This window comes from Rhynchophorus ferrugineus, unplaced genomic scaffold (assembly GCF_030347505.1).
Source record: "Rhynchophorus ferrugineus isolate W39M unplaced genomic scaffold, kcgeb_rfMv2 rfM3, whole genome shotgun sequence".
NCBI lineage: Eukaryota > Metazoa > Arthropoda > Insecta > Coleoptera > Curculionidae > Rhynchophorus > Rhynchophorus ferrugineus.
In genome coordinates this window covers 30351526-30379507 of record NW_027472582.1, presented here as the reverse complement: position 1 = coordinate 30379507, position 27982 = coordinate 30351526, and the positions used below count along the sequence as shown (strand labels likewise).

The window sequence follows — 27982 nt, the reverse complement described above, 5'->3', positions numbered from 1 at the left end:
TTTCACCGATTTTACAACATAATTCTATTATTATATTACGTATATCACAATGTCTTAATTGCATAATTCAAACGCTATTTAATATTATTACCTATCATTTTCAATTTACATGATGTTGCATGATAATTTAATTTGATTTCCGTTTTTAATTCCTCGTGCTCTCGCAGTTTCGGTCTTCTAACACGTCAATTGAAAAGTCGCCGGCCTACTATAGTAAAACACATTTTTTTGGAAAAATTAGTAGTTTTTTTATTCAACATAATTCCCTTCAAGAGTGACACTGATTATAGCGACCCTTCAAGTTTTCGATACCATTTTTGTAGTACGATTTGTCCTTTGATTCAAAATAGGTATTAGTTTCGGCGATCACCTATTCATTCTACGATAATTTCTTCCCAGCCAGCATCCTTTTGATATCTGTGCTGGGGGGGCAGTTTTGGAGAATATGGTGGACGACGGAGCAATTCGAACACCAATTCATGGATTTTTGCCATCGTTTTCACTGACTTGTGACACGGTGCATTGTCTTGGTGTACCGGCATATTCTTTTTCTTCAAATGCAGCCATTTTTCGGCGATTTCTTCCTTCAAACGGCCCAATAACGCTACGTAATAGTCGTTGTTGATTCCTTTTTCAAGGTAGCCAATGAAAATTATTCCACGTGCATCCCAAAATACAGACGCCATAACCTTGCCAGCCGACTGTTGCCCATGCTTTGGAGTGGGTTCATCGTGCGTTTGCAGTCCACTCGGATTACTGTCGATTGGACTTCGGAGTGAAATGATGGAGTCATTTTTCATTCATTGTCACATATGGACGTAAAAACTCGGGTTTGTTACGCTTGATCATCTTCAAACACTGCTCCGAATCATAAACTCGTCGTTGTTTTAGTCAAAGTGAGCTTGCGCAGCACTCACTTTGAACACAGCTGTATCATACCCAAATATTCGTGAATGATATAATGTATACGTTCAGCTGGTATTTTTGCTAGTCAGTGTTTGCTATTTCATTCAATTTCAATTTACGGTCATTCAAAATCATTGTGTGGATTTTTTAAATATTTTGGTATAACAGCCTTTTTTGGGCCTTCACTGCGTTCACCGCCTTTGGTGCTCATTTCACCACGTCTAAACTTAGCATACCAATCCTTGATGGTTGATCTTCCTGGGGCAGTGTTCAGAAACTGGGCATCAAGCCAACTTTTTGCTTCAACTGCATTTTTTCCCTTCAATTTTATCAACACGCGAAATTCTTTTTTATCCTTTCACTATAACAAGAGTTGCTTCACTAATGATCCGACAGCTGTCAATGTTATACGCGCATCTTTTGCGTGTTAGGGCTCACTAAAAAACCATATGGATTTAATTCTAGTAGCGCCATCTATGTTTCAGGCCGGGGACTTTTCAATTGACCTGTTATTACATTTTTACCTTCGATGTCAGACTTATATTATGTACAATAGCAAAAATCAGTTTAAAATAGAAATGTTATTTCACAACGTCAATTTTATTTTCTTTATAGGCACGGAGTGATAAATCAAATACATATATTGATAGACCAAATCAGTATATCCCTAAGTAATTTGGTCAAGTGTGCCACTGCCACTGCTATACTGCAGGTTAAATTAAACAGGTTTCTCCCTCATATGCATTTTCGGCTACTCAAATCTTGTCTTATAGATTGACAGTTCTGCAATAGATTCAGGAGTTCTACAAGGCTGTATTTCCGTTTTGTATCTTGAATTTTGTGTGTATTGCTGATAGTATAACAATATATTTCTGTAATCAAATCAATCAATCAATAAAGCTCACTTGGTCATATGAAACGAAATTATGGGGTACTGTTTACAAATCTAATGCAGCGATCATTCAACGATTTGGAGTCAAATGTTCGTCAAGTGTTACGTGCTGTAGTTCATGCTCTCTACTACGCCTCTAATGAAGTGACAACTATGTCCTTCTAGAATCCTTAACGAGTGCAATTCAGTGTTAAGTGTTAGTTTTAAGTATTTTGAAAAACTGTCCATGTACCTCAATGTACTAAATCTGTATCATACCAGTGAACTGCGTTGATTTAGTCGAATGTACTCAACTTTGTTTTAAGATATTTAATTAAAAATATCTTTTAATCGATCACATACTAATAATTCTAATCGTCAGCACAAACTGTTCGGGTATATTAATGATTATAATTAAATTAGAAGCACCTGCTTTTGGTTTGAAAAGGAAACTCGAGCTTCAAGAAGCAGTCAAACTGTCATGGGCCCAAAACAAGCCATTCAGATGCGGCGGCGACACACCATTTAGAATCAGACCTTTGTCACTTCCTATTTCGTCCGCCTAATCCCATGTGTCGCTCTTGTTTTTGCTGGTTTGTTAGTGGTCCCTTATCTGCGTCCTCTAAATTAATAGTTATGGCCTAAATAAACCGCTGACTGACGAGTGACATTATGGGAATTATAAAGCCGGGAAAGAAGACATCGGATTATCGTGATAACGGCTTTCAACTTAATCGACAAATGAATTTATCGTTGGTTAATTCTGTCCCATTTGGCATCATCAATTGTCATGGTGTTGGTAGGAGTGCCCATAATTACTAAAAATGACCTTAATGATTTCATTTTCTGTAGTGAAAAAGTTTCTAGTTTTTTATAACATAACCTATTTTTACTAATTTACTAATTTCACCCTTACGTAATATGTAGTAATATTACACGACATGCAATGCCACATAGAAATAGAATGTTGGATTATGTATCTTATATTTATTGTGTTTCTGGATACAGAATATTTTTGATTTTTCTCATTTTTTAACCTACAGTTTTCCATGTGAGAAGCACGAATTTTCAAAATTTGGTCCACATACAGCGACTGTTTCTGTTCTTTGTTGATGTTTGACGCTGAATTTATTCGTGTATGTGCCAGTGACAAACACACTTCTTCCATTTTGTTTTGGTAGATAATAACGTGATATTTATCTGGTGTTTTCCTCAATGATGAAGTTCTTACTATAACTAACATATTGCTGCCAAATACTGCCATATTTCAAATAATGCAATGATAATGCGCTCATACATAGCTAAAATGTTTCAGTCTTAGTTTGAGCCGTATCAGAATATCACAAAATATCTTCCGTGGCTAGCACAATCTCCAGACCTCAACATAATTGAACCGTTACCGGAGATCTTTACAGCAGAGTTAGGAGTAGATTTCCAGCTCCAAGATCATTGAGGCAATTGGGGGATATTTTGGTACAAGAATAAGACAACCTTTCCTCGGAATCTATTCAGACACTCTATAGTCTATTCAAGGTTTTTTTAGTGATGCGTCATGGATATGAGTGACGTCAAAACATTGCAATATTGCCGCATTAACTCTGAATTTTAGTTCAGTTTGGCTTTAACATACACCAAAACTCTAATCTAAATAAAATAATTAAACAAACATGTTATCAAATATAATTTATTTTAACATTATAGCACATCTAATACATATATTATCGAAGGACTTAAAACTACAATTAAGAAAACAGGTATAATAGTTTGTAGGTTAGATTTGTTTTGTTTACATTTAACTCTTTTACACACCAGTCATGAGGTTTTGAGTGAGTTTCTAGGCGTGTTTTTTATGTAGTGGCACCCCCTGGATGCCTAATCCACCTAATGAACAATTGTATATCCGAGAAACGTATTTTACATTCGAGAGCATATTTACCTTTTTACGTTTACTTATGATTTCCTTCGATGGTGTGTTTAGTTGACAAGTCATCTTGGTATCACTGTATATTTTGTTTCTTCTGCTACTATCTATGTACACCATTCAACATAAAATTAATCACTGAATTATGTCTAATGCATTTACCATATTTACAAAACAGTTAGTGTTCATTCTCTCCTCATATGTTCTAACCTAATGCTCATGTGTAATTTTGAACAATTACAATCATATCTTTCACGCCCTACAATATCATTTTTAGAGCTATATTCAATTAATTATGTGCATGCCTTTAGTTTTTTCCACTCTCATCACTCTGTCTCAGGAAATTCCTGCATTTTATAGCATTATCACATATCCTGAAAGTTTCCTTCAGTCACTTTCATTTTCCGACTCACTGTCCAATTTAGGCGCTAAACTGTTAATTTCTAATCTGTCTAAAACATGTTTACGATTCTACCATTTTTCAATTACTTCCTCTGTATATCTTATCGAGTTCATACAAACCGAAGGTGTTATGATTGACAAAGCCACATATCCGAACAGTTTTTGATGGAATATCCTTCTCGACCAACAATATATCTGCAATTAATTATTAAGAGATATAATGACCAACAAAACCTGCTAAATAGAATGCTATTGTAATTTTTACCTTATTCCATCAATTTTTGTTGTCTTTACACTTTTTTTGTTACTCTCCTGCCAAGAGTGCCACAATGACCCATTTTGAAATATTCAAGTTTCATCAAGATACACAAATTTAAATAGTTTTTCTTTCTTGGTCTTATTTTATACCTTTAAAAATTGAATTATTTTTAAGGCAATGTCTGGAAATTCCACTAAATCTCTCCGAGGGTTATCTTTACACCATTTAAACCCTATGCCCTCTAAGAGTGTACGAAATGTCTTACATTCCTCAAAAAGCTGCATGACCCTAATTCTTTTATGTATACTTTCCACACAGACAATTTTCCCTAAAATAATTTTATTAAATTATGTTTATATCGATTAAATAGTTTATGTACTTACTGTTCTTATACATTTCGTATATTTGGTCTCCATGATTTCGTATAATGGTCAAGATTCGTTCAATAATTACCTCTCTAACGGAAATTATAGGCAAAAGGAGGCCTCCATTATATCATTCCTTTTCGAAATATTTTATTAAAGCTGCAATGAATTTGTGACCCTGAATATCTATTGTTTTCGGCATTTTCAAATGAAATCATATATTACGGAGCGATTTAAAATTTATCAAAATAATCAAGCGCCAAAATAACGTTTGTCGGTTTTTAATCTGTAATAATAATAACTAATATTTTGAATAATTTTGCGTACATCTGACAAGCGTCCGCCGTCCTTTTGTCAGACGTATGCAAAATTCTTTAACGCAATAGTGTTAAGAGGTTTTAACTCTTACCTATAATTTATTGTGGCTGTATAATTAACGGTAGTTTTCAGATATACTATAATGTTAACATAAATTATATTTAATAAAATTTTTGTTTAATTTATTTTATTTAGATTAGAATTTCAGACGTCACATATTTACATGACGCATTACTAAAAAAACTTTGAGTACAAATACAAATGTTTTCCCCGAGAAATGTCAGCGATTTTAAAAGCGAATAATGGTTCAATACTTTATTAATAAATAAACATTCTGTATTTTTCGGGTATATAATATGAATATTATTCTGTCCATCTCATTTATATAAAATATTATTTGACGTTGACGGACTCTTAAGTATATCAAATGGGAAACGTGCAAAATACATTCTAAATTTGACAATTTTCATTTGTAGATTTATTGGCGTAGAAACATTCGAATGTATACGCAGTGCAATCCACCAAAATTTCATTACAATCTGTTCAACGTTTTAGGCACATATCGGAGACAAACAAGACATTTTTACATATTAGATGAAAGCGTTTTAGGCCGAATATTCGGGTATTTCGAAATTACATTAGCAAAACTTATAACCAATCTAAGCAGTAAATAACCATCATTAAATTAGTCATCAATTTGTGTACCTTATTATAATTTTTATATTTGTGATAAGATTAAATTTAAAATGCAATTTATGCTTTTATGAGGATAATTTGTTTTATTATATACTTGGTATTGAGGATTTCCTGAAAACCTGATTCATTTTAATTTGTGCCGGCCTGATTGCCGCAGCGATAAAGGCGACCGGAGGGTGCAAAACTCTATATTTTTTTGTTATGGTACCCACATATTATTAAAAATTTTTAAAAATGATTTAAGTTAAAGTTTATCATTATAAATAGTATATTATAATATTTAACCAGTCCTCCTGTTGTTTTCGTGAAGACTGCGTAGGACACTGTATTTTCATACACATTTTACTTATTACTACTCCAAAAATAATTTTAAGTAGTTTTATTTTAATTGAAGTCTTATTGTGAAAAATAATATATTAGATCTTAGTTTCTTCCATCTTTCTGGTAGTGTTTGTGATTATCAAGACTTAACTAACTTTGTCTCCATAAGAAATGAGAGTCTAGTACCAGCCAGACATGATATCATTAATGTAAGAAATTGTTACTCAGATGTGGCATTATCTGATAAATAAAGTAGGTCGGTTTAATGTTTCATGTTTTATCATTTCCGTTCTGCGAACTTACTAAAAAGATTATTTCGTAATAATCTAACTTTTTCATTATATTTATTAATTTAATATACTGATTGTAAGTTTCCAATAACACTTGAGAGTAATATTATTTTTAATTTATACTCCATATTTATTATATTTTCATCTTGTAATATCTCATGTCACCCTTGTAACAATGCCTTAAGCTTTGTTTGTAAACTTTCCTATAGCCACCATATTCGATGTTATTTTATGAAATAATGTTATTTAAAAAGTCTTATTGATCCATTGTCTGTTATATTACCTACTTGTTATGTCTGAATTATTTTCCTGTTATTTTTAAGTGTTTTATGGTATCTTGCCAGAGGTAACAAACAATAGACAGTGAAAAACATGTTTATTACTTCTTTCAAAAATAAAAGAGATTTCTTTTGTGTCAAGCAGCTGTAGTAAAATTCTCTTCTCTATTCAACGTTACCTCCAGCTAGCAATTTTTGTAATTATTGTTATATACTAGCTGCTAGATAATGTTTAAGATTAATCTAGCCCCAAAATATTTTAAATTCAGCTTAAAAAATTTTTTGCGTAATATGAATCTCCCTTTATCTGATGAAACTTTTATATTAAACATTCTAAATTTCGTAAATTAGAAAATATAATGATTTTACACGAGAACTTTGTAAACGTTATAGCAATTTTCATTTTATACCCTCTAAAGAAGAGCAGGAAAAATATTTAAGAAACTTGCTGGGGTAAACTTCCTAAAGAGAATATTGATAATGAAAGTCAAAATAGAAAGATAATAGCGATTAGACCATTACAAATATAAATATTGCTATTTTTTTAAGGTTCTCTTTTTTTTTCTTTATTTTAAAAATATGTTTGTGAGCTCATGCGTGTGATATGTGTTTGTGTCTAAAAATATATTTGTTCATTAATATTCGAGTTTTCAAAATTTAGTTGATTTATTGATTGTTAGTTGTAAATAATGATTGTCAATTTTCCAACTATAGTGATAGACATAATTTGAAAAGTATAAGTTATATACATATTAGCCGGAGAATTTTCATCATATACTGAAATTAAGGAAAGAAAAGTCGCCTATTAGAACAGAGAAGATGTCTTTCATTATGGTAGCGTATTATTCAACTACAGCTACTTGTCCATTACTACACCAACCAAATCTTGTGAGCATTTATTGTTTTTTATTTTCAAGATAAAAAAGATAGATAGAAAAGATAGCATATAAAAGTCAACGAAACATAATCCAGTCATATGACTTACGCTTCGTAGAAGAACATGCCCGCCAGTCTATATCAATAATTGTCAACTCCCGCAAGCAGAGGATGCTAAATATCTTGGCATGCACCTAGATCGTCGCCTAACATGGAAGAAGCGCATACTTGCCAAACGGTAAAACAACTTAGACTTAAACTCAACTTAAATGAAATTTATTTGCTTATCGGGTGCACATCCGAGTTATCATTAGATAACAAGTTATTATGGTATAAATCTATAATCAAGCCTATTTGGTCATATGGAATCCAACTATCGGGAGCCGCTAGCAAATCTAATATATACATCATACAACGGTTCCAAAACAAAGTGCGTGCCATTGTCGATGCTCCATACTATGTTTCAAATGAAGTGATAGAACGCTATATTCCTCTAGAACCAATAACGAATGTAATTCAACGTGTTTGTGTGAAGTACTTCGAAAGAGTGTCAGTGCATCCCAAAGTACTCGCTAATCAGCTAGATATACAAAGTGGTAGTGAAGTGCGTAGACTAAAACATCTAATACCCTCCTATCTGATTATTGGACATATATGGACTTTAGAATAAGCTTTAAAACAAGAATAATTAATTAAAATAGGATTTTGTACAAAAGATCACTTAATGAAGTGATTTTCTACATGCCATGTAGATATAATATTAACTTAACAAATACTTATTGCCCTCTGGGCAGATTGTGGAATTACTATGAGTACTAATAAAATAAAAATAGCCACATCCTTTCTAACTAATTCTCCATCTAGCTGGTTGAAATTATTAGAATAGTAACTGAATTTGTTGTTTTACCACTTTGTACCATACAATAATAAACCTCACACAAAATGTAAATTTTAATATCACGCAATCTAACGTTACTTACTTTAGCGTTAAAGCGTGTTAGCAACTTTAGTGTTAAAGGCGCTAATCATGAAATACTCCAAATTGCATTTTTAACATTTCGTACTTTTGTTGTTATTTGAGTTTAAAAGATCTGCTGTACAAGGCTATCAGAAACTTTAAGGAACGTATAGTGATGCTGCTCCATCTTGTGTCAATTGTCGGTTTTGCTTTAAACAATTTAGAAATAGTGAATTTTCTTTCAATGGCAATGGATAGCCGAAATAGATGGAAGACAATTAATGTCATCTAATAATATAATAGTTAAGACAATTAATTGTAAGACTTATTGTAGAGAAACTCACCCCAAAATCTGAAGGAATTTTCAGGCAGCTTAACAGTTGATGTTCTCAACTGGTTTTAACCCGGTTGTTTAATTAGGATGGAAAAGATGCAAAAGGATTGAAAATAGCTATTACACGAATTAACTGAAAATACTATTTTAAACGTTTGAACATCATTGTTTGCGTAAAAAAGAAGAATAATCTGTGGTGTATTATGACGGGCGATGAAAGACTAATCTATTATAACAATCCCAAGTGCAATATATCATAGATTAGCCGAGGAATTTCACATCGCCATGGAGGTGGAATATTCATGTCTATAAGGTCTTACTGTGCATTAAGGTGCAATGCATTACGAGGTGCTAAAACAATGAAGGATGCAATGTTGCAGCTCGAATAAATAGATCTGCTGCACCCAGCGTACTAACCAACTACAACCAAACACACAACTGATTACCACTTGTTCAGATCCATGCAGCATTGGCTTGACTGGCACATTGTTTCGAAAAGATTAGAGAAGTGTGAAAATGGATCGGTGATGGAATCGCTTCCAATACAACAGTGTCGACACGGCCTTGCCATGTTGTCAGAAAGATAGAAAAAAGTTGTAGAAAGTGATGCAAAATAATAGAATACAAGAACAAAATTCCTCATACAAATTGTGAATATTATTATCTCTTTTTCGTTTTCTTATACCTGGCTAGTGCTGCTTTTTAGTATCGTTTTTAAATTTGGGGGTATTTCCCTATGATCTAGAAAACTGACATAGATATGCATCATACCTACGGATGATTGATTTATCACTTCAAAGGGTGTAAAGTGATTGGGCAAATAGCTTTCTTAAATGCGAAATTCTAGCCGAAACATTTCTCTCAGATATAGGGATATATGTTATGTAAGAGATGTCGAGCGCTTCTGCTAAATATCTCTAGTCAAATCTAATATCGCATCCTGTAAATATATACAATAAGATATTAATTATTAATTACAGATCATAGGAAAAGAAGTGCTACATGATCATCATCATATTCTTGATATGCCACATCAAATTGAATTGTACATATGCGAATAAATTGATAGATTTACATAATCTCTTACTTAGAAATGATCTAAATTAATATTTGATTACTAATTGAAAAGGTAATATATTTTTCTTTTTTTCCTATAATTAGTTGAGTTGCGGAGAATATTTCAATATTTCCAAAAATTAAATGACATTTAAATAATAATTTGATTTCAACTTTTTTTCACTTCGTATCATTGTGAAGTGTTATAAGTTAAGGAAAAATAAATATTCTTAATTATATATCCTGTAGCATCGTATAGGTATCATACGAATAAAATGTCTTTCGCAATGTTCAATTTTAAGTTGATCGAATGTAAAACCCGATCCGAAATGCAACAAGCTGCGAGAGACCCTCGACCTGTGGCAGCCGGTTCGAATTCGGTTTTGCAAAACTGGTCGTCTTCCAACCGGTCCTATTCTTCATTCTTGGTCTTCTTTTATTTTCAATTGATATCGGTCTTTTTAAGACGAGCGAACCTTCTCGAATCCAGATAAGAAACTACCGAACGCCGACGTGCGGTTAAAAAGAAAAACGCCACGGGTTTTTACATAAATTATTTTCGAGAATTTCGAATCCCGACTTATTATAATCACAATAGTTTGTAGTGCTTTCTCTGTTATAAATATGAGTTATATGGGATTTTTTTGGGGTATATATCGTAATAAATTATGTGCTGATGTATATTATCCCATTAGATTTGAATGTGACTTTATTTTTTAATTTTTAGTTTTGTTATATATTTGATATATATCCTTTAGGGCTATAATTTACATTGTATAATTATCATAGACTAGTTAATAACTATTAATATTTTGCTGTTGTGGCTGTAGATTATACATAAATTAACTTTAAATGTGCGCGAAGTGGAATATGTTTTCTAATTTTGCAACATAGGGTTGAGCGTTGTCATGCTGTATTCCGACCGTTTTTAGGATAATGCTCGATTCAAACGCATTAATTGTAGTCAATAACGATCCCTATTGAGGGTTTGATAGGCTAATGCCTTAAAAAATTCCTGTCCAGAACGTTTGCTGACCTCAGTGTTAAAATCAGCACTTTTAAAACGTATTATTGGCAGCATTAAACCAGTATTGACATGTTGAAATCAGTGAACTATTGTCTCCAGCAAGCCTGACACACCATTCAATGACTTTCAGTCGCCATTTTTTCAAATTAAAGTAAAAAGTAAAACTTCCCGTAAATGCGTACAAATGCCATACAAATTCAAACATTTTTAACATACTGAAAATGTATTTTGTTCGCATTTAATGACACATACTGAAAATATATATTATTCATTTGGCCTGACAAGTGTGTCAGGTGACAAATATAGAGCAATATTATAGGCGAATAGTGTTGAAGTTTTTAAGCCGCGATTTCGTTTCCCAAATATATTAAACAATCTTCTTAACAAATTATAAACTTCATTAACCAAATTAACCAGTATATATATTTCTTTCTTATCGCCTGAAAGACGAAGAAGATTTATTATGGATTTTGATCCGAAATCCATAATAAATATATTTGCCTGATAAATATCTATCTATATGCTGGAAATAGGGACTGGTAAGATCTGAAGCCACTTGGACCTTTAGTCAATAATATGAGTGTATCTCCAAAAAGCCTGAAAATATTGAAATGATGAGTTACCTCACCTAGTTGCTTGGCAGTAAAATATTTTAATACCATCAGAACCCAACTGCTCATAAAATAATGAAATAGAAAATTCTACCTTAACCTATAATTAATTATATATATATCCTTCTTCGTTCGACTATTGCTTCACAACTACTACAATTCACTTACGAAGTTTCGAAGAAAGAACACTTCCAACATTTGAGAGGTTAATTACATAAAAATTGACAATAAGAAGAAGAATATTTGTGATTTGATTGAACTACTTAAATATTTGGTTCACTATTTAATTAGCTTGTGATTTAATGCTTGAAATACCATACAATATTTCTCCGCTGAAAGAATGCTCTTTTGTATTTGATCTTCTCAATTTTTTATAGTGCTTGCTGAATATGGTGCCCAAGTATGGTGCTATAGTCCATATAGTGAATATATAAGAAAAATGGATAACACAACTCTACAGCTGTAATAATGCGAATAAGTGTCACATTAAACTTTACACTTTTCCAATAGCGCTCCCTGTTAACGACCTTCATATCTACGAGTAAACGAGAAACTTATTAACGAAATTACAGAGACGATGAACACAGGCAGTTCACTATTATTAGACACTTAAAAAGAGGTCTCTGATTAAAATCGAGATAGCCACAATAGATTATTGCCAGAGAAATCATAAGATCTGGGTTTAAAACTGCAAAGAACTGACTTAAGGTATTTGTATTATTGTGAACTTATTGCCTGGACTTTGTATATTGTTGCGACTATTTCTTTTTGTTTTCACGTTTTCTGTATAATTTTTACTCATATAATTTTATCGTTAGTGTTGTTTCTATGATCCATACCAGTAAATAAAAATTAGTAACAAAGAATTATTAATATGTTTTAATAATCATTAATAAATCAATACATTTATTTTAAATTAATTTTAATAATTAAATTTATTAATAAATTATTCTAAATTATTCTAATGCTTTACTTAAAATAACTTTGAACAACACAATACATCAGGCCTATAAATTAATTTTAAAGAATTTACATCAGATGGGGCTACTGTATATTAAATTTTCAGTATAAGTCATTTGGTTGAAGTGTGAACTTTGTGCCAATTTGAAAATGTTTGAATTTGTGCCGAGTAAATGGTGGTTGTCGGAAGTTTTGTTTTTCTTCAGTTTTAAGAAGAATGTGAATGAAGGTGATCAATACTGTAAGGCTTATGGCAAAAATGCTCCATTGATTTCACAGTTGTGTTCCATTGTGAATACTGATTTCAACGTTTTACAAGTGGTCTTTTTGCTGCTAAAGACAAAGACTGTTCTGGACATCCAAAAAAATTTGAAGAGGAAGATTTGAAGTCATTACTCAATGATTATTCATGTATAATTCAAGAAGAATATGCCGAATTGTTGGGTGTGACACCAGAAACCTCTTCCAATCGCTTGAAGAAGCTTGGATATTTTGTACTGTAGGATTTGAAACCAAGAAATGTTAAAAGGGGTCATGTGTGAAATGCTGTTTCAATCTCGAAATCGGAAAGGTTTTTCCTATCATATTTTTAATGGCCATAAAAAGTTGATGGATAATAAAGGTAAAATAATGCGATAATACCAGGCAAAGAGATCATGGGGCCACCTAGTCATGCATCAATAACAACGACAAAACCGCATGTCCCAGCTAATGCTCTGTATTTGGTGGGATCAGCTTGGTGTGGTATATTATGAGCTACTAAAACATAATAAAACGATCAATGGGGACGCTATCGACTACAATTGATGCGTTTGAGCTAAGCACTGTAGGAAAAAAGGCCGGAATATAACAATGAAACATACTTGGAAAAATTAAAATGTAAAGTGCTACCCCACCTGCCGTATTCTCCAGATCCTTTTGATTGCTACTTGTTTTTACATACAAGTCGGACATTTGAATACCTGTTTGAGTAGTGCTTCACTTCTTATGAAGATACCAAAAAAATGGGTCGATTCGTTGATACCTTCAAAAATATATTCTTCTTTCTTGAATTTCCTGAAAGATGGGAAAGAATAGCGGTTATCGATAGATAATACTTTGAATAAAATACATTACACTTATTTTTCACACAATAAAGCGTCAAATTAAAAACAATTCTTCAAAACCAATTTATAGGTTTAATAATACTAAATAAGTTCATATTATTTTTATCAATTATATTTGTGAGATTTTATATAGACCGAAATATATTTACGTACTTACAGTATTTTGAACCTAATAACGTAAAGATTAACCTTAAAGCTATATTACACAACAAGATTTCGCTTTCTTCTTTAGTGTACTTTTATCGGGGTGCTAACGCTCTAAGTAAAATAACTTTAAAGCATAAAACTCTATGTCATATTTCATGAACCATAATACCAACATCGTAATATTGACATAAAACAAACAATTACTAACGAGCAAACGGCACTGTAAAACCAGAGATCATCTTACCGCAAGGCTGCCTCATTATTTTTCCTTCGTTAATAGCCCCCAACAATCGCAGGAAAAGAGACATTAAAGAATTTTATGCTGCCCTATAGCCAAAAGGCCTATCTCTCATCGCACCCAAGAGATCGTATCGGCTCTATATATCACCGTATTAGCTCACTTACCAAAGTGCATATGTGTTATTATCTCGGCCAAACTGTTACGATGTTAATGTAACGATGGTGTAGAGGCCCGTCTTGTATGGCTCAACGATATATTGCAAACAATTATCCATAATTAGACTGCTTTGGTGGTTTTTCCTGTTATTGTATGAATATATTTGTTTCTGCGTCAGTTGTCTTAATGTATACGGATTTTTTCTGCATAGAATCTTATCAATATAAGTTACTGGTAGCTGATACTTTAGAGAATTGAATGTTTGAGCCAATTGTATTAATACGTCTTCTATATAGTATATAGTTAGATAAAAAGTAATTTAGGTTCTAACAGGACATTCTAACTGTTCACAAAACATTCGAGCTATAAAGGAGCTTCATTTATTTAGTTGCTCGAAAACTTTTTTTATTAATTACATCTTACATTAGATATGCTTAATACTATCTTTACTTAGAAATTTAATATATTACTATTGTTCAGTTGTTTTTGCATTACAAGCAAAACAAGTGTGGGATAAATACCATGTGGGATATCAATATATATTTCACAGAATTAGTTATTATTTTTTAACGTATCGAGGTAGATCGACATTTTTCTTCTTGCTAAATCGCTACGGTATTAAATATTGAACCCAAAATGTGGTCCGTTTAAGGGAACTCACGTCATCTAATAGCAAAACATCTTAATGTCGCCGTATCAACTCTCAGATTCAGTTAAATAAAATAATTAAACAAAAATACTGTTCAATTTCAAATATAATTTGTTTTAAAATTGTACTACATCAAATGCATATGTTGTCGAATGACTTAAAGCTACAATTAGTTATACATATATAATAGTTTGTAGGTTAGGGGCGTTTTATTTTATTTACATTATACTCTTTTACATACCATCTGAGGTAGTATTCCCTGGAAGCCTAATCAACCTAATTAACAAATGTATATCTATAGAGTGTTATATAACTGTATTCTCCCTAATGAATTTGGCATATCTGCAAATCAGTTAGTATTCTTTCTCTCATCACACATTTTAACCAAATGCTCATGTATATTCTGGACAATTGCATAACTATTTGTGCACATAAATCTTTCACACTCTACAATAAGATATCCACAGTTATCATATATTAATTATTATACTCACCTTTAGTTGTTTCCACTATTTCTTGGAAATTGCCAGCATTGAATCATAATCTCATATTCATCATTAAACTGTTAATTTCCAATATATCTAACACTTGTTCATGATTCCATCATTTGCCAATTTCTTTTTAATCATTCCTGTCTCTAGCCTGAAGAACAATATATCTGCAATGAATTATTAATAAATGTTATGACTAATAAAACCTAATCAATTGTTATTTTAACGTTTACCTTTTTCCATCAACTTTTATTGTCTTAACACTATTTATTATCATCTTGCCATATGTGAACATTGGTCTCATTTTGAAATCTCCATATCTCATCTAAATACACAAACTTAAATAATAAGTCTTCCCTGATTTTGTTATATGCTTTTAAAAATTGTGTTCTTTGAAAAGTAATGCCTGGAAGTTCCATCAGACCTCTTCGTGAGTTATCTTTACACCATTTAAATCATATATTATCCAACAGCGTGCAATCTTCTATGGATACTTTTCAGACTAACAATTTCCTCTCAAGTAATCGTTTATATTGAAAAAACCACTCAGTGTTTTTATATATTCATATATTTGATCTCTGATAGAGCAAAGATCAAGCTGATCTTGATTCGTTACCCGCTTCCTATGAGAACAGTTTATTTTCAGAGAATCCAAGATTATATATTTACTTGTTTTGAGATATTTCAGTTACCGTGTCCATACTAATATCAGTGCAGCCGCAACACGCTAAAACATATTTTCGATAAAAACCGTAGCAAATTAATATTTAACAGTAAAATGCTTACCTCTCTAACGAATTTTACTGGCAAAAGGGGGGCTTCTTTATCTCGTTCCAGTTCAAAGTTACTGATTAGATATACAATCTGTTCTGTCTGGCTTCGGCATTTTTAATCAGAGTAATAATAAGCGATGATTTGAAATTCATCAAAACAAACAGAGCGTTAAACGTTTGCCGGTTTATAACCTGTAGTTATTATAATTAATATGTTGAAGAATTTTACAGATGTTTAACAACCGGGCGATTTTTGCAGGCTGGTTTGGTTACATGTTCGCTCTTATCAGACAGCATTCTGTCTCTTTTTAAATAGAAGAAAATGAGAAGGAAAATATTGTCTGATTGGAAAATGAATTTACAAATTGCGGCAGGCAATACACTAAGCATCTACATGACGTGAGTTCACTGTTATTTTGAATAGACTATAGTTTAAAAGCACCTACATAATGTTAGATAACAAAAAAACTCGATATTTCCGTTTCACAATAATTAACATAAACAAATGTAAGGACTCAGTTTCCATTTGTGAATAGCTTTTGAATTTTTGATAATGTGGTTACAATAAGTTATTACAAAAATGACATGAAAAAGCGTTATCTTTAATCGCTACAACGCTAGATTACACATCTTTAGTGACACCACATGACTATAATAGCTCTGAGCTTGTCTTGTCCGTATTTACACATATCTCGCCCATAACACATACAACAATATTTAACAAACAAACTAATTAACTAATCCTAAAAATACCTTTTGTACCACTGAGTGGTGTAGGTGTGTTGTATTTAGTGTCTGCTTTTTCTTAATCCATGTACCAATTCCGTCCATTTATTTTTCTATTTCTGTTCGGTTTTCATGCTTCAGGCAGGTTTTTTCCTTTTTGTGGCTTTTGACAAATGAGTATATGTAGAAGTAATTTTTATATAATAAATTGAAGTAAAATATATGACAGAGTTTTGTGTATAGATAAAGTGAATATCAAGAAAGAAATATCGACCTTCTGGATACAGGAAAGTGTAAACGATTCATATTAGTTAAATTCTTTGATAATAATCAATCTCTCTAAGTAATATTCTTTCTGAATTTATTGACAACTTTTCTATTTCTTGTTCAAGTTTCTTATTTAGTATCTAGCCTACTCCTATCGATGCTCTTGCTTTTATCTACTCCACTGTTGGTATATTATGTCGCGCTTATTCATTTTATAGATGCCAGATCCCTTTTTTAGTTTCTTTTGCTTGTTCATCGGTCGTGGTGTGTTTCAACTTCCCATTTTCTAAATTTTTCACTTTGCTGAACTTATTTTTATTTTATTTTCTATGTCTTCATCAACTTTCCCCTTCCAAATTTCTCCCCATATATTAATTTTTAATATTTCTTTCCTATCCTCCTTGCGTCATTTTTCATTTCTTCTATTTCCGTGTTCCATGTTCTAAAACTAATATAACAAAAATATTAATAATGTGTATTCCAGAAAATATTATTTTATTTATTAACTTATACATGTTGGAAATTAGTTCATAACTATTTTTTTATTAAAAAAAATATAATTAATCTGCTGTAAGGAGTATAACATTATACTTCTCTCCAAATTTCGAACAAGAACACAGTCCGGATTCGAACGGGCTACTTCTTGAAATATAAATTGGAATCATGGAATCGATCCATTCTTTACAATATTCATAGAAGTAAATTTATGTAACAACAGGACCCTTAAGTATGGCTTAAGTTTGTATAGTCCTATACAAATTCGAAGATGAAACTGAAGGTAAGCGTAATGGCAGCTTATTATATATTTTATATTACTAAGTATTGCACAAATGGTCGCTATATAAGCAACAACTCAATAGAGCGATTTTGCAACATAATAAAAGCGCTAAAATAAATTTCCTGTTTCTATTATGATCGGCGGAATTTTATGAATATATCCGAAAATGAGAATAGACCTAGAAGAATATAAAGCAGGTCATCATAGCTTAGAAGCAGTCACCTCTCAAGTAAATGTTGTTCTAATATGGTATTAGTCAATGATGAACGAAAAAAATTGATCAGTCATTTTATTAAAGTAGAGATACTTAAACAATATTTATTCCACAAGTTTAAGTTTTCTTATAATCTTTTAGAAAGTTTATATATAATACTATTTTATGATAAAACAATTCCATATCGAGTTAAATAATGTATAGGTATGTATCAGATTTATTTTTTTAAACGGAATCATGAACGTTTTGAATAATAAAATAAATGTTGTTATAATGTGACAGAGTGGTTTATATAGCATTTATATGGCTCTAGAAACAGCTTTACTGGCGTGATATTGCCAAAAGACTATTGTCCTTTTCAAAGAGCACAATGACCTTGGAAGTATAAAAGTCGGAGGTCAAGGCTCTCTGGTCAATCCTCCCCAACGGTTTATTCTAGTTAACTTGATATCTACTTGTAATCACAAAACGTGGCAACCCTTACATATTTTAAAACAAAGCAACCGAAACGTCAGTAATTTAGTTTTTATATCAGTTCATTGAGATTCTTATATTAAAAGTTTATTATTAGCAAGAAGAATACTGTCAGTTCGAAATTCAAATTAATTATATACGACTATGACTTCAAGTGACTTGTCAACTGTTACAGAGTTTTTTGTTTGTTTTTCTTTTACTTATAGATTTAGATTTTATTGACGAATTAGTATTTATTATATTAGCATTTGGTTAAATATCGCCAGTAAATAAAATTAAATTTCGGTTGAAGGTGGACGTTGTCCGTATAATTATATTTTATATAAGGGACTCTGTAGCAAATGCGATAAATATATCTTAATATAATAATTAAAAAATAATTAAGAAAAGGTTGACAAATAAAACATCAGAAAATGTATTGCATATGTATGCATATATAATTATAACTAAATGGGATAGCATTTAGAATAGATAGCAGACCAGAGCAATTTCGGAAATAAGTGGAATAAGTGGATTGTTTTTCTGAAAGAACATTTCAACGTGATTCAATAGTTGAATTGTTGAATGAGCTGTGTGTACTGTGGTCCCATCTTGCTGAAATCACATGTCCTCTGGTCGTTGCTCTTCCGTTTTATTCACAAGAAAATTTTGAATCATGTCTTGTTACCGTTCAGCAGTAACAGTAACACCTTGGTAATTTTCAAAAAAATAGTGACCAATGATGTTTCCTCCATGAAATACATTCTACCACACCATACGGTTGTTTTTAGTGGATGCAATGACATTTCATGAATTAATTGAGGATTCTGTGTTCCCAAAACCGAAGAAAATGGTCTTCATCGCTCATTATCAATTTAGATGAAAAATTTTCAATTTCACCAGATTGACTTAGGATTACATTACTGTACTCAACTCGTTGATCAGCATGTCTCGGTAAAAATTTTTGGACTAATTGAATTTTGTACGGGAACATTTTCAAATCAGTTTTCAAAACTCGCCTTAAACTGCGTGCAGAAATGTGTAATTGGGAACCAAATTTCCGAATTGATGTTTCTGGAGATTCTGCAACATTATCGGGCACCAGAGCCACATTTTCAGCGTTACGAGACGTCCATTGTCTTCCAGAAGGAGGCCTGTCTACTGTCGTACGGTACTGTCGAAAATTCTCATGTAAACGATAAATTGTGGTTTTGTGAGGCACTGGACGATTGGGATATTTTTGACGCAATTTCCGTAAAGTGGTAATAATGGAACGATTATTTTCAATAAATATTGTCACTATTTTTGCTCGTTCTTAATATACGCCATTTTATCCATAATAAAATTTGGACGTTTACAGAACATAATGGTAACATAATAATGGTAGCGGGACTTTTGCCCCAGCTAATATTATTTAAATTGTGTTATTTTATTTTCTATGAATATCTATTTTTATTTACTTCTTATTATGTTTCGTTTTCCTGCCTTTTTTATTCTTCAAGTGTTCCCTGTATGAAACTACTAAACTACAAATGTGAGCTGCTGTATGTTTACAATAGTATTAAGTAACAGTATATAATCTTTTATTAGGTGTTTGCATGTAATTTGATTTGAAACAACTGTTAGACAAAGTAAACTGGACTTTTCCATTAAGTATTATTGAATTATTCAGTGCCTACAGATGCTTATCATGAAACGCTTATTTGTTTGAGAAACTTGCTGTTGAAGCTCATCCAACGCCCTCAGAAACTTATGATGATGCTGCTCCATCATATCCCAATTATCGGTATGGATTTCAATGATTTTAAGGTGATGATTTTTATGTTAATGGAAGAGATCGGCCTGGACGATAAGAAAGTTAGAAGACAATGAATTGTAAGACTTGTAAGCTCATAAAATCTATATCCGCTTCCGAAATGCATTGGGAAAGCTCCAGAAGGAGGGAACATAGCTACTATGTGAATTGACTGAACGTTTTCAACGCGATTTCAGTGCTTGTTATGCAAGAAAGAAAAGTTTTCTGTGGTATATTGCACGAAAACTGTACCACAGACTCAAAATATCACGGGTTGTCAGGAAAAGGGTTAGTGTAGGAGAGCCAGCCACTTCGACACAGAAGCGAAGTTTATTTCTAGCTGCTCAAACCCAATGAAAATGTTACCGCCGACATTTACCAGTGTCAGTAGAATAAAATGAATGACATATTGTCACAAAAAAGACCAGCAATTGCTACCAATAGACGCAAAGTTATCTTTTTATATGATAATATACAATATTTTGACAATATATGACAACCAATTTGGTGGCGCAGTGGTAAAGGCGATAGGACGGTCCTCGTACTTTTGCCATAGCCGCGGATTCGAATCCTGCTGGGGCCTTGTCGTAAATTTTTGTGATTGTTTAAAATTTGTGATTGTCGTAGGCAAGAGTGTTAAATCCGACAAGGAAAATGATGCCAGTCACGCCAGTAACCAGGCTGGGTAAGACCGGCTGATTTCTGAAGTTGGTCACTCGCTAGTCGGTAGGCTTAATGCTGAGGACCATGGTTCGGAGCTCACATTAAATTGTAGGTCCAGTCCAGATAAACCCCGGTTGGTAAACGGAGACTTTAAAATATATTTTAAGAAAATATTGCAGTAACAGTTACGGGTTCAAATTTTGCTAAGGCATAACGTATACTTTCCTATGTAATTGTAACTCCCCTTAAGCGAAGACAGTTATCAGGGTCGACTTCTTCTGGATGATCTTTTATGTTTACTCGTCAGTTGGCAGGTTTTAGTCCAGAACCCTATCTGCTAAAAGAGACTAAAATATAACACATTTACACTTAGTTATTTTTTACACTACATATGTTTTATATTACCTGAAAATTATTATCTTAATCATCAAATTTAAATTTTTAATATTTCACTGAATTGTTTTCTGTTTTCATAGAAAATGAATTAATCAGTTTTAATTATTAAAAATTTCAACAACGAGGACAATAGCAAAATCGCCAACGAAATTTTAAAATTTGTTTTTTCAAGGGCTATTCAGCAAATTTATATCAGTTTCAATGACAATTAGGTTATGTATTTCGGAAATTCGATAAAATAGGTGTGTGCGTTTGTCGAAACAATTACCGTGTTTTGTTATTACCCTACGCCGGCATAACATTTTAATACTATTTAACATTTCGTCTGCCTTTGTTTGGCATTGGCACGTTTGAGCCCAGCCTATTTCTATTTTTAACTTGTTCGTCCTCTATTACCTTCGTTAACCTAATCAATAAATTCAGGTGTGCTGTTAAAAATGATCTGAAAAAACATTTATATAGGTTTGGATCGGTCGGATAGTCAACTTCTTACTTAAAGTTATTAAATGAGTAGAGGCAACGAATGAAAGGGGAATTTTCTCGTTGTGGGTTCGTTTACACCCCTCTCTCCCCCTGACCGGTTACGAGGAAAAAGTTTTCGTTCGAAACAAAAGGAAAAAGGAATGAAAGTAAAAAGTTTTTAAGTATTATTGTAAAATATGTAGGCAGTGATACGTTCAGAAAAGCGTAATAATATAAAAGTCGGCATTACGTTACTGAGATATTATGAATTTTAAAACCGGAGCTTCGTTATCCAGTCATGTATTTTTCACATAAAGTTGGATTATTATAAAACTTTTTGCTTTATAGGGCCAGGCGCCTTTTATATTGTAGGTTTGGTCATTTTTGCCGTTTTTAATCTTATATATTTTTACGTTGAGACATCCAGACGTGCGCTTCTTGACGTACACGGTGCGCCTACCAAAAAATCCACCCACCTCGACCACTGCGTTGCCAATTTCATTTTCCCGAAACTGTTTTCCTTGTTTATATCTATTTTTGCTTTCTTTGTTATATATATTACGTTATGGCCTCTTTAATTTTCGGGACACACTTCAATTACTTGTGTTATATTTTAAAGTATAAGCTATATCATGTTAAGAGGGATATTTATCTCCATCGAATCAGGTATTTACATATTAAAAACTTTATTCTATGAAAATTACATACCTAAAAACATAAACTGAATGAGAATATATTTAAGAATCATTGTAATTCGAACAACAATTTAATATTAAGTCTAGACGTCTGAGCTGTTCAATCAGAAATATGCAATCGGAAATCATGTATTAGGTGTTGCATATATTCTGAATATGCATATAAATTCCTTGAGAAAAATTCGTAAAATACGTTGGGCCTAAAAATTAATTTTAAAGGATTTACAACAGATGGTGTTACTGTGTATTAATCGCATCTGGTACATTTATTCTACAATACAACCTTCGTGTTGAGGCTTCACTTTTCATTATGTGTCATTTCGCCGAGGTGTGGACAAAAATACCTCTTTTTAAAAATAGTTTTAATTTTTCACTTCAATGAATAAAAAGGCTGATGATCTTGTGGTGTATATTTATCCATAATAAAATTTCGCTTGAACAACACAACGGTTAAAACATAAATGAGCTAAACGTCACATAACCAATATGGAGCGCAATCAAAAGGGTGGCGGGACTTTTGCCCCACCTTATACTTAAAATATTAAAATGGGAAGTGCTACTCTACCCGCGGTGTCCTCCAGATCTTGCTCCTTCTGATTACTTCCTTCACTTTTTATGAAAATACAAGTGGACCGATTCGTGAATAGCATTAAAAGTTACATCGTTCTATCGAGATAGAAACAGTAAATTGTCTCAGAGATAGAAAATGTAGCGGCTATCGATGGACAATACTTTGAATAAAATATTTAACCTTCCTCACCAAACGACCTCAGAAAAAAAATTTCAAAATCGGTCCGCAATTGACAGAGAAATCGGCGAACATACATTTATACAATATATAGGTCTAATACATTATTCATAATATTTTTAATATAAAATATTTCTAATATAGTCATCATATATATATTTCTAATATAATAATTTCTAATTCATCAATCTTCTGACAATATGGCGATACCGTGTCGAAAGATCAATAACGGTTTGGTAGCGATTTAATCATTAATTAATTTTAGCAAATTTTCTAATCGATCTAGAGAAGTGGTAAAGAAGGTGGTATGTCTGGTGTGTGCTTTGGGGCCTGACAATTTTCCATTCGAGCTGCAACAGTGTTTCCCTAACAACTCTTGCAACGGGCGACCAAGTATTGTTTTTACTGGTCTTTTTATAACTTCAGTAGATTTTGCAGTTTCATTATGTTTTAGCAGCCCGTAATATACTACATCTTGCCATATATACAGGTAGAAAGTTCATAATATATATATGGCTATGAACATTCGCTTTCTATATCGGTGTAGAAGGCTTTGCTAGACTGATCCATGACGTTTTGGGTTTGGGATTGCTTGCAGACCCACTTTTCATTACCAATTACAATACGCTAACTTTTCTTTTTTTCATTGGAAGCGAATTTTGGATCCAACTTCACAAACTATTCCTTATCTATCCTTTTTCCCTCCTCTTTTCTTTACCCAGTATCATATAAACCTTTGGAAACAGTTAATTTATTCACTACTAAGCTGGGTAAAAGTTTGTTAAGATTCTAAACTTGTTGGTTTCGCTGGGTTGTTTATTTTTGGAATTGAGATCAGAATAACCACTTTTAAATCGTTCAAACCAAACATGACGATTAGTATAAGACGGAGCATCATCTTAATTAGCTTTTAAAGGTGTTTGATGGACTTTGGCATCATATATATTCAAATCAAACAACAAAATCAATCAATATCTAAAACTGAATATTGGCCGTACGACTATCACCATTTATATACACTCTATATGACCAAAATGTGTTAAATTAAAACATTAAAGACATGTATTAGATATATTGTTACTATTGCACACCTACGTTTTTAAAACGAAGCTGAAGTAATTCAAAATTATATTACAGTTGCTTAAATATATGCTGAATTATAAAAGTCATTAAATATTATATTATTTTGATATAATTGCAGTATAGTTCTATATACGGTTGGCATATTATCTTCCGTTTTTATTTGATCATTTGAATTTGGGAAAACTTTTTAAACCCGACCTTGTATCCACCTATAAGAAACCAGATTTTCTGAAAGACGGTCCGCGTATAGAGAAATTCGTCTACTTTCGCCACTTTGTTGCAAAATTTAATTTTCCTTCCCGAAACTTGTTCTGTTTATATCTATTTTATGTCTTCAGAGTTTTTCATTTTGATATGGTCTGTTTAGTAGTCCGAAAATACATCAACGACTACTCTAGATATCAGATATGTCTTTAAAATTATATTTCTCAGTTGTGCTTTTGGTTCTTCGTTAAACAACTTTAAAATGTTTATATTTTTTTAAATTTTCAATATCAATACAATGATATATTAATCAATTATATTATTCTGTCATAGATTAATAATATTTAATTACTAAATCACACTATAGTGTTATGACTATAGAGTTTTTGATAAGTAAGAGCCCGTAACATAGAATAATATAAATTAAGTTGTTTGTATTCAATTTCAGAACATACCATATAAAAAAACGTCTAGAACTCTACTTCATAGGTGGTGTAGAAAAAAGATCAATGTAATTATCATATAACCACCCTAACTTATAAACTATTGTGGCTATATAATTAATTATAGTTTTAATCTTTCTTTTTTAAATACCTAATAACTTTTATATCTTTCTTTTCTATCTAATTTTATCAGCTGTACTATAATGTTAACTCAAAATAAACTAAAAGTTAAAGTTGATGCGGCAACACTGCAACGTTGTGACGTCATACATTTTGATGAGGTGAGTTCATAGTTATTTTGAAAGTTCTCTACTATGTGTAATGATGAGCGTTTTAAGAAAACACTAGTGTCAAAACTGATCAAGCCAAGCTCGTTTTTCGGTCTAACGGACATATATATTAGATGTTAATAGACGAGAATTAACAGTAAGCATTTTAAAAGAGCGAATTTTCATATGTGAATCGAAGTGAAATTGAGTTAACGGTTAATATTGACACCAAGGAAATTTATGCCAGTTGGGTGATAGGATTGAAAAAACATTGTTCATTGTTCAGGTAAGTTTTTCTTAATATTCAACTAAAAACATAACAAATTTCGTCATTTTAACAGCAACAACTATAATTTTGTTTGTTGATTTATTTTTCTTAATAAGTTAAGTATTTTCTAATACGTTACATATATGTTTTAAGAAAATGCCTTCAGTCAGATCAGAAATAATTCGGATTGATGGTGTGAGATCCTAAGCGAATAATTGTTTAATAACGTGAATAAGCTGTGTAAACGTTGCAGGAGTCAATATAACAGGTCAATTTAAAAGTCCCCGACCTAACACATAGATGGCACTACTAGAATTAAATCCATATGTTTTTTTAGTTAGCCCCCAAAATATGCGTGTATAAATTCGACAGCTGTCGGATAATTAGTTTGTGAATTATAGCATTTTGAGTCAAGCAACTGTGAAAGAATGGATAAAAAGGAATTTCGGGTGTTGATAAAATATTGCTTTTTGAAGGGAAAAATACAGTTGTAGCAAAAACTTGAAAGACATTGAAAAGACATTGTTCATGATGAAGCGTTGGAATCTAGCGAAACTATTAACTCGACTCGGTACTGTTTACAACTAATACGATTGAAGCTAGCGTCTGTATGTTCTGTAGGGTAGTATCTGTAAGGTTCTTTTAATAATGTGTTGCTGCTTCCAAAAGGGGCTTGTATAAATCGCTGCAGTTTTTCGCCCAGGAATCCCAGACGGAATTATGATTTTCTATCTAAAGTAGCAAAAAGTCATCAACCAAAACGTCCTCCATTTAGTTCATTGTTGTTTGAAATTTATATGAATTGATTTGTATTGAAAACATGAAAGGACTATAATTATAAGACATATTTTCGATTAATTTTATTTAAACAACGAAACATAGGATTCCTAATACCTAAAATACTATTTTATGCTAGTAGGTTTCTTAATTTACTAAACGTAGAATCGAATTAATTAAATGCTCTTAAACAAGAGATTATTAAAGGGTTTGTTTATTGTATTCCTACGGTATTTATAGCCCTATAGACTCGAAATGCTAAAGAGGCAAAGCAAATATTAATATTTGCGAAACCTTATTGGTAAATACTATATATTTTCCAACCTCTGTACACACATATAAAAGTCAGAAATAAAATTAACCTCAAACAATTCCGACTTTTATTATTCTCGTTCAGTAATGTTGCGGATATTTTCGAGAGACCCGGAAGTTATTATCGCTTTTAAAATGAAATATGGTTTAAAGATTCTTCAGATATATCGTATTATATTTTTTGTTATTTTAAAATATTATCGGTGAAACGCAGTGAAGGTATCGCCTTGTTTGTTAAACGGAAATGGGTCGGTATTGTTATGTTTTATTGTTAAAATATGCAACATTTATGATTGTTTCATTGCGTTTCAGTGTTTATAATGTTAAATACTCTTACAACAGTCAATTACTCTATTTTAATAACTTCTTAATATAAATATTTATTAGTTAGAAATAATTAATGATTTATAACATAATTATATTAACTAATTATTGTTCTTTTTCATTTTAGGACTTAGTGGCGATAAGACTTGAACAAGTAGCAGGTAAGTTTTTCTTAATATTCAACTAAAAACATAACAAATTTCTCATTTTAACAGCAACAACTATAATTTTGAGTCAAAAAGCATTTTGAGTGAAGTAACTGTGAAAGAAGCCAATATAACAGGTCAATTTAAAAGTCCCCAACCTGACACATAGATGGATAAAAATAATTTCGGGTGTTGATAAAACATTGCTTTTTGAAAGGAAAAATACAGTTGAAGCAAAAACTTGGCTTGATGCCGAGTTTCCGGATACTGCCCCAGGAAAATCAAACATTAAGGATCGGTATGCTAAGTTTAAAGGTGATGAAATGAGCACCGAAAACGGTGAACGCAGTGGACGCCCAAAAGAGATTGTTGCCGACGAAAACATTTAAAAAATTCGCAAAATGATTTTGCATGACCACGTTATGTAAATTGTAAATTGAAATTGAATGAAATAGCAGACACTCTGAAGATATCAACTGAACGTGTACATCGTATCATTCACGAATATTGGGGTATGAGAAAGCTCTGTGTAAAGTGGATGCCGCGCGAGCTCACTTTTGACTAAAAACAACGACGAGTTTTTCTTTAGTATGACTAAATATTTTTTGGATAATTGGATTATTATACCTGCTCTTAGGAATCTAAGTTAGTTATATTAGTTTCAGGGTTCAGTTATTATCTTTCTGCCAGCATATGAATTGTTCACTTTCTGATGCTACCTTCTGATGCTGAATTGGTCCAGTTTTGATATTTAATTGTGAAATAAACTTTTATTAAAATAAGCCATATACCAAACACCTAAATAAGTGTTAATCAAAAAAAGTCTTAATTATCATTAGTATATAGCGATTGTCGCAAACGAAAATATTTAAAGGTTATGCTACTGACAGATTCCTGATTTTGCTTGAATTCCAGCTAATGCGAAAGAATGCACCCCCGTAGTATGC

The 27982-nt window shown here is 31.9% G+C and overlaps 1 protein-coding gene across 3 annotated transcripts in view; it reads left to right on the top strand.

Annotated features, from left to right (window-relative positions):
• The window catches only part of mbl (splicing regulator muscleblind), a 630287-nt gene that overhangs the window by 40243 nt on the left and 562062 nt on the right, over positions 1 to 27982 (top strand). For all 3 annotated transcript variants that reach the window (XM_076398245.1, XM_076398242.1, XM_076398234.1), the window contains exon 2: positions 27017 to 27050. The gene's annotated coding sequence lies outside the window, so the exon portion shown is untranslated. The remainder of the gene's footprint in view (positions 1 to 27016; positions 27051 to 27982) is intronic.